General features: G+C 37.6%; 1 pseudogene; it reads left to right on the forward strand.

Moving 5' to 3' along the window:
* Positions 1-9,687: 9,687 nt before the first annotated feature.
* On the forward strand, positions 9,688-10,356 carry LOC147291451 (secreted RxLR effector protein 161 pseudogene; annotated as a pseudogene).
* Positions 10,357-13,505: the final 3,149 nt, after the last annotated feature.

The raw sequence follows: 13,505 nt of genomic DNA on the forward strand, positions 1-13,505 counted from the left end.
TTCATTTTATAATGTTTTCATTTATAAATTAATAGACGTACATTTTTAAATCATATTATAAAATATAAATGAAATTTATGTAAATAATTATACAAAACAAATACTAAAATAAAGATAAAGATAATTTTAGTTTAAATGTAACATAGAACCTACACATACACAAGTGTTCCAACACTTCAAAAAGATCAAAGCCTATGAATATATACATGCCAATGGGACCTAAATATCTGAACACTTCATCTAGGATCAAAGTATCTAATTACACTTCAAAAGGAGCAAAGTTTATGAACACTTCAAAAACATTGAAAGCATTTTACCTAATGCATGTACATCTGATTTGGCACATACCTAATGCACTCTTACTGCACATCTAATTTACCTAATGATTACCAAATGCCTGCATGAAGCCAAAAAACCGCAATATCAAAATACCCAAAACACATACCATACCCACAAGTAAAAGTGTAACAGCCTAAGTAGACCTAATATCCTCAAGATCATCAAAGGTGTCATCATTTTCACCAACATCATTACCAGAAACACCATAAGAATTGTTTTGTTGGGAACCTCGAATGGTAGCAAGCTCATCTTTCATTTGCATAATATAAGAGGTAAGCTCCTCCACTTTTCCTGTAAGCTCCTTAATTCTCTTATCTGTTGTAGCAGATGAAGCAATTGAACTAGTATGCATGTGAGAAGCATTTTCTTGGCGAGGACCATATCCCATACCTCGAATAGTCGTACCTTTAGCAACCCCAACTCCTCTCCCCAAGATCTCCAACTGATCTGCAACAGGTACAGTGATTTCCTTAAGTGGGGTATCCTCAGGTGCACTCTCAGCCAGCTCCTTCTTCTTTTCATTCAACTCTGCCACCATCTTATCTTACAATCCAAGAAGAAATAAATCCCAAGATTATATGAGCTAAAGAACAAAACAAACAATTTCTCTATCTTTCATTTAGTTCCTTATCTGAATAATCCCAAGGTTACTATTGAATATTTAAGTGACCAAAACTTAGGGATTTCAAGGTTGGAAGTAATAGTTACTAAATAGAAAAGGCCTTATTATTGTTGCGAAGGACTATTCAAAAGCATATCCAACAACATCAACATGCTCAAGTTGTACACTATTTTTCTCATAATGCGATCCCTCTAAAAAAGAAAGGGAAACTTTTTTGCTGCAGTACACACACACACATATTTGATAGTTGCATTAACAAAAACAAAGAAACAATTCTAAAGGGCCATAAAAAGACCACAAAATTCATCACAAAGTATTTCAATTACTGTAAAACACCACAAAAAGTAAATTTGCAATTCTTCACTCCTGGTAACCATCTGACAAGCTCAGCTAATTGTTCAATGTGAATAGGTATAACAAACTATATTAAAAAAAGAAGAAAAACGATTTAGGGGCTAACTGAATGAATAATTTATGAAGATAGACAAAGACTTTTTGAACAGGAGAGCTTGACCAGAGATTAACCAGAGAAGGCTTCCATACCAAACAACAAAATTAACCAGAGATCTCATTGATGAACTGCATTCAATAATTAAGACCAAGGAAAAGAGATCAAAGCTAGGAGTCTGCACAGATCGAAGCACAACTTACAACTACAATTTGCAACTAGTCACCAAGACTCCTTCAAAATAAGTCAAAATTCAATGGCAGTATATATCAAACTTAAGCCATGCATAATACATGCTTCTCTTGACAATGACATAAACAAACCATGTGAAAGATGGTGGTTGGCTCTAGAAGTTGCTAGACCATTAGACTTTTATCAACTAGTTGTGCCCCCATGAAATATACACGTCTCTACAATTTTAGGGTCATGTTAACATTGATTTATTTATAGAGTAATTAATTTATAAATTGAGCTTCAAGCAGAGGTGGTGTCAACCAATTCATCAATAAAGCCTACTATGAATCCCATATGAGTACACTGTAGACTACCTCTTTCCCCAAGTTAATACCTTTGAAGTCAATTACATATGGGTTTGGTTATGTTTGCAATTGGGTACTTTATCTTACCTCATGATGGCAGATGGTATATGAAAATACAAACAAGCATAAAATATTTATATAAGTTATAATATACTTGCTTGAAACAAAAAATAATAAAAAGGTACGTTCATGGTTTTTAAATTCTTTTATGGAGCAGACTTAAACTAATCATTGCTTTAAGTACCAGAGGCTTTAGAGGTCAGCTATTCATTGCTCTTTCATGTACAACCCCATCACAGCCTACCTTAATTAGCTCCCTCCCTGTCTCTTTATCTCTCATAATTCAGAACACATATATATACAATTAGCGCAGAGTTCTTCTATTGGTGGCAAAAGGGGCTGCAAGTAATCAGATAAGCCAAAGCCAAAGCCAAAGCACAGAAACGAATTGTGGTCTCCCATAATGATAATTATAAAAATGGCCAATCTCCTATCTATTGTTTATGTAAATTATGTGGCATGCTTACTGTGTGTTGTAGTTCATTAAAAATTACTCCATATAATTAAGATTAAGAGACATTTCATGAATTAATTTAAGCTGCAATTAAGGTTAAGACACATTCAGATTGGTAATCATAAAAGACTTTCAATTAAGCTGCAATCATTAACTGACCCTATCATTATTAAAAACAAACTACTCCAAACACAAGGATTTAGTCATATGCCTAGCAGATTTGTGTAATTAATCCCTTACATGTTTTTCCTTGGCTTTCTCGTCGCTCTAGTTGCCCGATTTTCTCTTATACATATGGCCTCAGATCTCAATATATGTAATTTGTTGACCCTCCTAAGTTTGCCAACAAATGAAAAATATACTGAATGATACTTAAAATACCAAAAAATTAAACATGCAACTAAATATATATATATATATATATATATACTCTTGGTAGTTGGTACCAATGTTTTGGCTTCCATATCTTTTTGGAAAGGTTGTGAGCCACCATGGTGGTTATGTGGCAGCTTACTTGGATTTTCTCCATTGATCCTAGCACGTTTCTACATGAGGAAAACACATCAAAGTTATAGATTAACCATAAGTAGTAAAAAGAAAAATCAATCAAAAGATCAGTATAATTAATTAACATACCTGATATTCATTTGTTGAGTACAACTCATCAACTATGGTTAAGTCATGAGGAACACAAGGACAAGTGGAAAACATAGACATGCAAGAAAGGTTCTTCTGTCAAACTTTTAGATTCTCAAGGCTGGCTTAGAAAATACACAAAAAATGCATCCGAGGTCAGATTAAGGTGACCTTAGTCTTGAAATGACCATTGTAATGTCTAGTTTATGCTCACTAAAAACCAGATCAAGATACCTCACTAAAAAAATACAGTTTTCAAAGGGAGTGTCACAGGGTCAGTGACTACAAAAATCAGAAAAAGGAATTTTTGTGTGAAACTCAAGACTATCTACTCTCTTGCCAAAACAAAGCACACCAACACACCCAATGCAACACCAACATGGATCAAACAGGGTAGAGTGCATTCTTTCAATTAGTAATTGAGAGAGTGAGACAATTCTTTAAAGTAGTTGATTGTCATTAGAGCTCTATGTAGGCTGTTTAATCACTTTGAGAACTAGGCATGGGCTGTGAAGTCAGATTGAATTAATTCTTGGACTCCAAGATTGTAAAACCACATATTTGGTAATAGGACTAATTCCTCTGCAGATACTAATTCCTGCAAACAAAACCAATTAGTAGTATTGTATTTAGATGAGTTATTGATCAATCATGTGGGGGCCAAGGTTCTATTTAGGTAAGGGGCCATGCTCATTAATTCATTAAATATTTATGGCTTTTCTTATTTAGTTTTCCTTTACTTCATTTGCTATGACAGTTCCTTCAGAGGCTAGAAGAGAAGAAAAATGGACAGGAGGCTGAAGATAAGCAGCTGCAAATGAGATCTAATAAGGTTAGTTTCTTTATTGTTGACTAGTAATTTTCAGTCACTATTTGCACGAAGTTTGGTGCAACTTGGTAAATGCCTTACTTGGGTGCTGGGGTAATTTGAAAAGGTGTAAAATACACAATAGTGTTCAGGAATCTAATGATTGGAGCTGATTGGAGGATTATTTACAAAAGTTGCCCAAGTTCATTAGAGTATAGGTTATCCCAGGCTTCTGGAAGTTTTCCTTTGATCTATTTAGTTATTACAGAGGGGGTTGCTTCTTCTTGGGGTTTTGCTAACAGCACAAGTGGCATAAGACATGTGCAAACAGCACACTGGTGATGGGGTAATATGCTATGTAGAATGACCTAATTATTTCCACGTAAAACTAGTGAGCATAAATTAGTGCAAGTTGAAACTTTGTAATGCTTTCTTTTTGTTTCTTTTATTTTTACTTTTTGCTTGGTCAAACCCTAAGTTATGCTTAAAGAAAGGAATATCTTATGCAGGAAAAAGCAGTGCGGGATGTTAAACAATTGCGTTAGAGCACTGGCTTAAAAGCTAAACTAAACGAAGATCTATCTTCTGGATCCCAATTGTAATCACTTGAAGAAGGTATACACATTTTCTTCCAAAATTTGTTTATGTAAGGTGCTATATCTTTTTGGACTGCATGTAAAGTGTTATATCATGCTAAAATTATGCATTAAAGCATTCTATATCATATTGCATCAAAGCATGTATTAGAGCTGCAGTAAATGCTTTTTAACAGTGTCTGGAAAGTTTCTACCTCGATTTTAGTTTTTGAAGCAATGTCTACTACTACTCTTTGTTTAGTTTTTGAAGCAATGTATTTAACCTTTTAACCTTTCCATTTTATCCCATCAATTACTTTTTCATTAACAGAGGACATGTATTTCTTGCAGATCCCTCCAACATGGCCCCAGTCACAAAAACTCGGGAGGCAGTCAACTCCCAGCAAGGTCCAAGAATTAATTCAATCTGACTTCACAACCCATGCTTGGTTCCCAAAGTGATTAAACAGCCTACATAGAGCTCTAATGAGAATCAACTACTTTAAAACATTATCTCACTCTCTCAATTACTAATTGAAAGAATGTACTCTACCCTGTTCATGATAGACTTGTTAGAACAAAAAAAGAAAGGGAAGGCTATTAGTCATAGATCGACCTGCAGACATATAGAATTCTATTTGTGCTGCATATGACCTCTCAATCTCCCAAGAATACATCTTGAGAGTAGCAACTCTCTCAAAATAAAAATAAATATCTTTTGCAGTATGGTTAGATATGTTCTTAGTAGCTTAAATAAATTCCTTAATTATTAGCATTAGGCCATAAAAAATTGTGTAAAGACTCCCATCTGAATCCATTAAAAGGTTTAGGAACTGCAAACCTGAAGACAAATAGTGGAAGACCTCTCAGCCAACCAACAATCCAATATCATGTGATTCCTGGCTAACAAATACGCTCGGAACTCACTTTCTCTACAATCACGGTCCTACTTCCAACACCACAAATTGAGAACAAAAGTAAATAACAAATCGATCAAAAGAATAGAAGTTGTGATTACCAATGAAATAAATTGATTGAAGAAATAACCAAGAGGAAAAGTTTTATGGTATAAATGAATAAAGAACCTGCTTAGGACAAAACTAAGATTACCCATTAGAAATGATTGGCTATAAAATGAAAAGAGAGGAGCTTTCTACTATATAAATGAATAATGAACGATGAGAAACAGAATCAAGTATTGATGATTTATATTGAAATTCAAAAACTGATGTTTTTGGTTGCAAAATAGAGATTACCCATTAAAAATGATGGGAATAGAGAATCAAATAGAGAAGATTTGGTAATGGAAATAAATACCTCAAGGTTAAGGGGCTTGTAGATTGGGAAGAGTTGCCAGGAATCAAGCGCCGCCGTCGGACTGGGCCGGAGTGATCGAGCAAGAGAGAGAGTGAAAGAGAGATTAGTAAGTCACGGTGTGAGAAGGAAGAATAGCTAGAGTGGTTCAGAGTCTTCCGACCAAATGAGAACTTTCTTTTTGGGAAATGTGAAAAACTCATTTAAAAAAAATGGAAAAGGGAAAAAATGGGGGCAAAAAATTTTAGGAGCAAAATTTGGCGCCTTAATTATGCGCGACCAACACGAATAGAAAAGGCGACCAACAATTTGGTAGCTTTAAGATTTAGTCATTGCGCGCGTAGACCCACCAAGGAATTAGCGACGAAATATGTATGTCGTCGCCCAATAATCTATAGGCGACAAAATATTCGGTCGCCAAATTATATTCTTTTCGTCGCCAATGAGTTTACAAATTAGTTTTTCAAACATTAAGTCATAGACGACAAGATAATATATTTGGTCGCTAATTACACTTATAGGCGACAAAATTTAAGTCGGTCGCCCAAAAAATTGTCGCTAAATGTAGTTTTTCTTGTAGTGCTTGCTCCTGTTCGTCCCAACCCAGCCTATCTCTCTTGGTACCAAAAAGATCAACTCGTCTGCAGCTATCTTACCTTCACTCTTTCTGAGGCTGTGCTTTCTCTTGTTGTTGGCAAAACTTCTGCTCAGGCTATTTGGGAGTGTCTTCGTCAACACTTCTCTCAAATCTCGGTGGCCAATTCCACTAATCTTTGTTTTCAACTTCTTTCCATGGACAAAGGATCCAAAACAATTTCTGAATATCTTCAGCATGCCAAATCGCTGTGTGATGCTCTCGCTGCTATTAATGAGCCCGTTTCTAATACGGATCTTGTCACCGCTGTTCTTCGTGGGTTGGGTGCTGATTTTTCAATGTTTGTCACTGTTGTCTTGAATTTTCCTCCGCTGCCCGATTTTCCAGACCTGCGCGCTCGTTTATTTTCCTTTGAGGCTCATGCTTCCTGCTCTTCCCAGGCCTCTTCTCATGCTCTCATGGCCACTCAGCAGCCTGCCCCGCCCCCTCGCGATTTCAATCCTTCGCAGCCACCACGCCCATATTTTCCAACCATCGTGGCGGTGGCTACAACTGCCGTGGTGGTCGTGGTCGTGGTGGTCGTGGGCGTGGGGGTTGTGGTCGTGGCGGCTGGCAGACGCATCAGCCGTGGCAGCAGCATCCCTCGTGGCAACCGCATCCGCAACCTCCGCAGCCCGCGTGGGGTGGTGCCTCGTGGCAGCAGCCATCCTCTTCGCCTTCTCTCATCGCTGGCGTGCTAGGTGCCCCTCATTCTTTTTGGTGTACTGTTTGCAACAGCCCCGGTCACCATGCTACGATGTGTCCTCATCGTCCTATTCCGGCCAACTCTCCTTTTTGCTGGTTTCCAGACACAAGCTGCCCCTCCTTATCCTGGTCAAGTTGCTTCGTATGTTGATCCCACCTGGCTTCCTGACACTGGAGCGACTCATCACATGACGGGCAATGGTGGTGCCTTACAAGATGTCTCTCCCTATAATGGTAACAATGTTGTTCTTCTTGGTAATGGTGATGCCTTTTCTATTGCCCATACTGGTTCTCTTCCTCTTACTCTTGGCTCATCTAATTTTCGGTTATCTAATGTTTTTCATGTGCCTCATCTTCGCAAGAACTTGTTATCTGTTGATCGCTTTACGAAGGATAACTCTGTGTCTATTTCTTTTTATCCTCACAAGTTTATTGTTTCTGACTTGGCTTCTGGTCTTCCTTTATTTCAGGGCCCTTGTAAGAATGGTCTTTACCCCTTGTCTGCGTCTTCGCCACAGGCCTTCATGGCTGTTTCTTCCTCTTTATGGCATCATCGTTTAGGTCATCCGTCTGTTGATGTTTTAGCTAGGTTATCTTTAGGTCGTCCTTCCAAATCTTTTTGTAGGCATTGTGCCATTGGGAAGTCTCATAAACTCCCGTTTTTATCTAATAAAATTTCTTCTTCTTCTCCGTTCTATTTGGTGCATTCTGATGTATGGATGTCTCATGTTTCTTCTTTTTCCGGCTATAAATATTATGTTTTATTTACTGATGATTACAGTCGATTTTCTTGGATTTTTCCTATGCGTGCCAAGTCCGAAGTCTTCACTCACTTTCGCAATTTCTTTTTATTGGTTAAAAATTTGTTTCATTGTTCTATTCAAACTTTTCAAAGTGATGGCGGTTCTGAGTTTGTTAACAACGATTTTATTGCTTTTTGTGACACTTATGGCATTTTTCGTCGCTTGTCTTGTCCCCACACTCCCCAGCAAAATGGTCTAGCTGAACGGAAACATCGTCATATTGCCGATGTCACTCGTACTTTGCTCTCCACTTCTGGTGCTCCTTTTGAGCTTTGGGCGGAGGCTGCCCTTACTGCAGTCTCCCTTATTAATCTTCTTCCCACTTCGGTGCTTAGTTGGTCCTCCCATTTCTTGCGTCTATATGGTCGTTCTCCTGACCTCTCTTCTCTTCGCACCTTTGGTTGTGCGTGTTATCCGTACCTAGGGGCTTATGTTACTAACAAATTGGCATCTCGTTCCAAAGAATGCATTTTTGTAGGTTATAGCAGGCATTACAAGGGCTATCGTTGCTTGGATCCCTCCTCCAATCGGGTGTATGTCTCCAGACATGTTCTCTTTGATGAAACGACCTTCCCATATGCTCGCGTTTCTTCTACACCCGCTGCCTCTCCCACCGTGCAGCTTGAACTTCGACCTGTGGCTCCTCTTGTGCCCACCCGCCCACCGTTGGCTGCTCCTCCGCCGCCGCCCCACCCACCCTCTCCCCCATCTACGGGTACCTCCAGCAGCACTTCTTCTTCCTCGGATGAACCAGTGTCTCCTCCACCACGCCACTCTATGATTACTCGGTTGCGAGCTGGTGTTGTTCAGCCCAAGGTCCGTACTGATGGCACTATTCGTTATCCTCTATCTACTGATGTTGTGGCTGCCTATTCTGCACAGGTTCTTGAGCCCACTTGCTTTACTCAGGCCTCCCGGTCTCCTGAGTGACGTCTTGCTATGTCCGAGGAGTTCAATGCTCTTCTGAAAAATCGCACCTGGTCGTTGGTTCCCTCTCATCCTCGTCAAAACACCGTGGGTTGCAAATGGGTCTTTAAGGTCAAGCGTCACGCCGATGGTTCTATTGAGCGCCACAAAGCGCGCCTTGTTGCTAAAGGATTTCATCAACAGCACGGGTTTGACTATGATGAGACTTTCAGTCCCGTTGTCAAGCCTGCCACCATCCGCATGGTTCTTAGTCTTGCTCTTACCAACGGTTGGTCACTTCGCGAACTGGACGTTAAAAATGCATTCTTACATGGTTTTTTGGATGAGGACGTCTATATGGCACAGCCCCCTGGCTTTATTGATTCTCGGTTTCCCACTCATGTGTGCAAACTTCACAAGGCTATCTATGGTCTGAAACAGGCTCCTCGTGCTTGGTTCCAACGTTTTAGTTCATTTCTTGTTTGCCTTGGTTTTGTTCAGAGCACTGCTGATCCTTCTCTTTTCACACTTGTGCATGGCTCTCTTTCTCTTATTTTACTCCTGTATGTGGACGATATTATTCTCACAGGTACATTTGATGGGGCCATCTCCTCCTTCATTTCTACTTTTTCCAAGGAATTTGAAATCAAAGATTTAGGCCGGCTTCATTATTTCCTTGGTCTTGAGGTCCTTCACTCTTCCTCTGGGCTCCACTTCTCTCAAACCAAGTATGCTCTTGACTTATTGCAGCATACTCACATGACTGAGTCCAAACCGTGTAATACTCCTATTGCTTTCAAGGTGCAACTCTCCAATCACGCTGGGCTCCCTTCAGTATCTTACTATGACTCGGCCTGACATCGCCTTTGCTGTCAATCATGTTGCTCAATTCATGGCTCACCTGTGCACTACCCACCCCATTGCGGCTAAGCGGATTTTGCGTTATATCAAGGGTTCTCTTTCCATGGGTCTTCTCTTCCGTCCAGCTTCGGGTCCATTATCTCTGCGTGGCTACTCGGATGCTGACTGGGCTGGCTGCCCGGATACACACCGATCCACATCTGGGTTTCTTATTTTCCATGGACCGAATCTCATCTCCTGGAGTTCTTCTAAGCAACCCACTGTGTCGCGTTCTAATGCCGAGTCCGAGTATAGGGCCTTAGCCCATGCTTGTGCTGAGTCCATTTGGCTCTCCTACCTACTCAAGGAATTGCGGCATTCTCTCTCTCGGCCTATCATTCTCTCCTGTGACAATTTGAGCACTACGTATATGGCTGCTAATCCAGTTTTTCATGCCCGGACTAAGCACATTGAGTTGGATTATCATTTTGTTCGTGAACGTGTTAAAATGGGAACTCACCAGGTTCATTTTGTTCTCTCTGTTGATCAGCCTGCTGATCTTTTGACTAAGGGTCTTCACAAGCCTCGCTTTACTCTCCTTCGTTCCAAACTTGTCTCTCCTAGACCGTCAAGTTTGAGGGGGGATGTTAATAATAGTCTCCTACCTAGATAAGGTTTTGTTTCCTTCTAGTGTTAGGATTTGCTATTCCTTGTGATTGTTGAATTCTTGTACATCAAGCAGTCTGTTGCTTGCATCTTAAGTTTTAGGCTTGTATAAATATGTGTTAACACGTTTAATAGAATTATCAAATTATCAATTCCTACATCTATCATAAACAAAGTTAGTAGTGAATATTTTTAATATGAAAACATTAGGTGGGTCAATGTAATAATAGAAAGTTAAAAGTGGACTTATGAATCATTAATTATCTAAAGTTTTTATTCACTTAGGGGTTTCCAAATTAAGTAAAAGAACATGTGTGAATGAAAATTTCAAAATAAAAATAAATAAAAAAGGAAATTGAAAAGAAAAGTCAACTGTCAATAAAATAGAAAAAGAAGAAAATTTCTTATGAAATGGCAATCTATTTAATAGGCCTATTGAAGAGTGGGAGAAGTATAATTTATCCAGTTGGATTCACTTTTAAGTGTCTAGATAGATTTCCCAATGCAAGTGTTCAAATTTTACTTTAACTCCAATTGTTGAGCTAGCCTAGTTTACAAGTTTCTCAATGCACCAATTTCGATTCTCTTCTCCCCAATAAAAAAAATTAATATTAAAGTAAATATTTTTAAAGTATATTTTACGACCCTTAATGATGAATAAACCTACTTAAAAGTTACAATAACAAATAGGTCTATTTTTTGATAAATAAACACACGTTAAAATAAGCTCTGTGTTTTTAGTGCCGAGCGCTCGGGACCCAACCGAGTGCTCGGCGTACTTTTTTTTTTTTTTGAAACTAGGCAGATTGCCACTATTGATCATTACTACTATAAGTGTGATTTATTCACATGTTTGGCTTAAAGTGATATCACACATGCGGGGGCGTGTGAGAATATGGATTATTGTCTGCACATGTGGCATCACTTTAAGCCAAATATGTAGATAACTCATACTCATATTGGGTGACGTAGAGCACGTATGACCACTTGGCTTAACACACGTGGGTGAACCTGTTTTGATGCCATGAAAGAATTTAAGCATCTATCTTACAACCAGTTGGCAATAGAAAGTGCAGCCCAAGACTCTTATAAGTCACTATGAAATATATTTTCTAATGTTGGACAACAATCTACATTCTCATACTGTCGATGATGCATGATATACTATCATGAACTCTAATAAAAACTGTATAAAATTTACGCTTTCCTAATAGAACTCACATAATTGTTTGTTATTAGAAGTTGATATAGTGCATTGGACTAACAAGAGTTCACTGTTACATATTGGACCTCACTTAATTGTTTTTAGAAGCTGACTTTTACACGAGGCTTCTTAAATTATTTTCGAGTGATCATAGACCAAAGAGATGATCCTTAAACTTTTGTTTAATTTTTTTCGAAAAAAATAAAAGATCGTCTTCTTTCAATCTTTTGTCCGTTCTAAATATTAACGAAGTCCAAAAAAATAAAAGGAGTTCTATACTTCTATTTGCAGTCAGTAAATTTTTTAATATCAACGAAGTGCAAAAATCAAAATTTTTCTTTTGCCCTCGGTAAATTAATTAAGAAACTCGAATTCCTTTTACACCACAAAAAAAAAAAAAATATTTAAAGTTTGCTCAAAATATCATCTATCATTCCTAAAATACCCCTTAAACATTTTTACTGCAATAGGCATGACCATTACCAATATTTTCGATACTAACTAGTGTCACATGGCTAACAAGTCCATTTGACAAGGCCCTAAACCCTAACCAAGAGGATCATTATTTGACACCGTCTTCTTATTTAGCATTGGTCATGGTCATTATATATATTGATGAAGAGTGTTTAATTCTTTTTTTATTTTATTTACTTTTATCGTTTTAATAATTTTTTTGTAAATGTAAATATTTGTAACTAAAGGTTTTTATTAAGTTGTGGAATAGGTGTAAATAAAAGTTTCAAAATAAAAATCAATAAAAAAGGTAAATAAAGGAAAGTGAGAAGAATAGTCAGATGTCAATCCAACAAAAAAAGAAAAAAATATGACAAAAAAAGAAGACAATTTCTCATGAAATGGCAATAAATTTAATAAGGCATTATCTCTTGGTAAGTAATTTTGGTCGGCCCAAAAAGTACACCCAAGTACCCAACACAACCAAGCAATCCAAAGGCATAAAAGTTAAAAAAAAATTTACTACCTTTTTCTAGACTTAAGTGGTGCACCCAAGTCACATGAGCACAAACTTTTTTGTGACTATGACAGATAGATATATATCCCATGTGTTCTCCCTCCATCACTATCACTAGTCCAAAAATCAAGGGTCTCACAACACACACACACACTGACACACACACAAAGCCAGAGAAGGTTGAAGTTCCCTAATTTAATGCATTGAAACTGTTCATGGTAAAATAAACAGCCAATTTGGAGTTTCATATTAACCCAAATTAGGAAAAGAAAAGTCAGCAAGGCTATTATGGTAAAATATCTCCATTACCATTTACAATTAGATGTAATATTTATTGTCATATCTAAATTGGCCATTTGGTCCCCTTTCCAATTCAGGTGCCCTTTTGAGGAATAAGCAATTTCGCACGTTCCCACGCGTCCCTTCTTTAGTTTTATTAGCAATTATACTATACATGCGCTCACACAATAGTACAATACTCTATCCAATACACTAATAAACTAGCATTTTTTTCTATTTTTATTTTCATATCCAGTGCTTCTTTCTTGTTCTTTTAAAGAAGAATTGTACAGAATGAGTATTGTACTAAACAACCCTCATCTAGAAATAACTAATTTAAGTTATCATATTTAGTCTTAAATTATATATAGACAGTCAAATTACAAGTTGTCTTTAAGAGAAAAATTCGAATAATTATGTTTACAATGTCTATATCTAATCTAGTGGCCGAAATGCAATTACTTAAGTTTGTTACTCAATTTAACTACGTATCGTTCTTAACTATTATGCGTTTATTCAGTCTTTATATGACACGTGATGAAAAGAAAAATTATATTATCAAAGATGCATGATGTACTATCTTGGACTTTAATAGAAATTGGATAAAGTCACTATTTCTCGACATAATTCACGGGAAACGTTATTAGAAGCTGAGGTAGTACATTGGACAGATTTAGGGTTCACTGTTACATGGTGGACCTCA

This window comes from Dryas octopetala, chromosome 3, assembly GCF_963921425.1.
Source record: "Dryas octopetala chromosome 3, drDryOcto1.1, whole genome shotgun sequence".
Taxonomy (NCBI): domain Eukaryota; kingdom Viridiplantae; phylum Streptophyta; class Magnoliopsida; order Rosales; family Rosaceae; genus Dryas; species Dryas octopetala.